This window comes from Amphibalanus amphitrite, unplaced genomic scaffold (genome assembly GCF_019059575.1).
Source record: "Amphibalanus amphitrite isolate SeventyFive unplaced genomic scaffold, NRLGWU_Aamphi_draft 000186F_arrow, whole genome shotgun sequence".
Lineage (NCBI taxonomy): Eukaryota > Metazoa > Arthropoda > Thecostraca > Balanomorpha > Balanidae > Amphibalanus > Amphibalanus amphitrite.
In genome coordinates this window covers 853357-856111 of record NW_024881681.1, presented here as the reverse complement: position 1 = coordinate 856111, position 2755 = coordinate 853357, and positions in this window count along the sequence as shown.

The window sequence follows — 2755 nt, the reverse complement described above, 5'->3', positions numbered from 1 at the left end:
TTTTTTCGCCAATGACTCGAACAAAAAGCGGCCATCCATTCGAACATTTACGAAGGGTGTCTTCGTAAAATGTGCGACGCCGTAATGGCGGTTGACACCGTCACTTACTATGGATAGCTGGCACGACGCCTACTGGTTAACGTGACTGACCCTAACCTGACCCGACCTGGCCTAAATGCATGAAGACATCATCTGTGATCAAAGCTAACATGAAATTCGTGGTCAGCACACCGAAAATCTCTCACTTTACAAAGTTCTGACAGTTCTGACAGAAGTTCTGAATTCCCTGTTTTCCCGACTTTTGGGTCATTGACGTGACCTGGCAAGTCAACCAATGATCTAAGACCTTAAAATTGGGTATCATCCGCTTCTTCTTGTCGCGGGCGATACGTTCCTTTTTTCGCAAATCTCTAGCTCCATCGGGGGCCGAACGGCAGGGGAGGGGGTCCAACGAACCCCCTCTCCCCTATACGTTAGACGCTAGCAAAACAACGAAACGGGCGAGGATTAGTTTCCGTTTTGAATAACTTCTGGCATAATCGCAAATATTATATTACAGGCTGTTTTCTGGAAACGCAATTCATTCGTTCCGTTCTATGCCCTAGACACCATCCCGTTCTGTGCCCCACACACATCAGCCGATCTAGAAGTCAGTCGGGCCAGCGCTATCCTCCCGTCCCCTAGCTGCACAGCGTTAAAACCCAGAGCCCAGAGCTCGCGACCTCTGACCCCACGCGGCCCGAAGGGTCGACCGATGCCTAAGGGCGCGCAGCGCGCCGGCCACCCGGATAGCCTCTGCCGAGTCTCCCTTTCATACACCGTTTACTACGCGCTCGATTCATTCATGATTCTGTGTTTCCGCGCCCCTCTCGCTAGGTGGCTCCACGGATGTCATAGGCGATCCCAGGAAGACTGCGGCCAGAATACCCCAAACGGCAGAAAATGAGGTTTTTGGTGAATATCTCGGAAAGTATTTGGCATACAACGATGCAATTTCACAGTCTCGTGGTAAATGTGCATACACACAATTCGGGTTGATACTTATGCATTTGAACATTTTATAGGACCAGATATGTCCGAAAAAGCAAAACCAACAAGACTTTTACTGGAGAGCCGTACACAACACTTAACATGATCCACGTATGAACATACCTATTACCTATGCATGTTACCTACAGGCTACATGCACGTTACATGAACAGACTCAAACTGCCACCATATCAATATTCTCCTGATACAAAGAAGTAGTCCTCAAACGTATAGTGCAGTGACTGGCGAGTGACATCAAATGAAACACTGGCAATTGCACACGTTGAAACGATACATTGTATAAGTACGAGCATATGACCGATAATCATGGCTTGTCAATGTCTGCCTTAGTTAGAATGTACTTTATTACTTCATTCTTTGAGGCGTTCCTCACTTGAGGGGGCAAGCTGTTCCAAAGCTTAGAGCCTTGGTAAGAAAGAAAGAAGTTTCGATACTCAGGCCCAGGATCTGGCCCAAACAGTCTCGCACGCGCCGAGGTGCTGACTTGCCCGCATGTTCACAATCCCATAGCCACATCACCATGGAGGTTCTCGAATAAACGTGCTGCTTTCATTCACACACCCATGCATATTTCATCTGGGTCAAATTTCAAAAGAAGCACTTGACTGAATCAGACTCTGACCCAGTCAGCAGGGGCGAGGCCAATTCACGTCTGGAACAATTAACTCTTGGGAAAAACCTCCCGCGGACGACCGCGGACCTGACGGCTCCCATGAGTGCGCCGAGTTGGCCGCGGCGCCGGTTTTGCGCCGCGCTCGCCGCAAGAACCTCATTACCAAGCCAGATACAAATTGAGAACGAACCGTGATGGACAGTCGGCTGGCAAACAATCGGCGAAACCGGCGCGGCGCGGCCAAACTGGCGCGCGCGCCGATCACGCCGCAGTCTAGGTGTCAATCGCGGCTCGGCTGGGGGTCGGCGCGGCCCCTCGGCCGTGTCATAACTTGTGAAAATACGCCGGCGGCGCGGCGCGGCTTGTTATGCGCGCCGGTGACGGTGAGACGGACGTATTGTGATGGAGGCACCGGGGCGCGATTGGCAGCACCTCGCCCCGGGAGGTGGCCGCCGAAATGAAGATGTCAGTGGTCCGGATCACCCGTGGCGCCGCGCGCCGCGCGCCCCTTACATATTGGAGAGAGAGAGAGAGAGAGAAAGAGAGAGAGAGAGAGAGAGAGAGAGAGAGAGAGAGAGAGAGAGGGAGAAGAGAGGAGAGAGAGAGAGAGAGAGAGAGAGAGAGAGAGAGAGAGAGAGAGAGAGAGAGAGAGAGAGAGAGGAGAATGGTATTATGAAAGAAAGAGGGGGAGAAAGGTAGATATATTTTTGCGGCACTTTTGAATAGTGAACTCCAAGCATGCTGAATGCAAAGTTTGAATTGGCTGGAGAAAACGTTACCTACACGAATGCCGAATGCCCGAGCACCAAACCTCATACCAGTATGTGGGGGATACTGAACCTGCTCCATCAACACAACAGATCTCGCCGTAAGGTGAACCGTACAACATTACCGTGTTGCCCAGTCGACTTTTGCGTCGCAAAATGCATCGTTACAGCATCATAATATGCGTTGGTTATGCCGACTTTTATTTCGCTCTTCGGGTCCCTCTGATAAGTGCAGTGGAGTCGCACCTTTCCGAAATTCCACCCCCATCCTAGCTATGACCAGTGACTTAATCTCGAACGGTGGCTGCATCTCAGACTGCCCAAA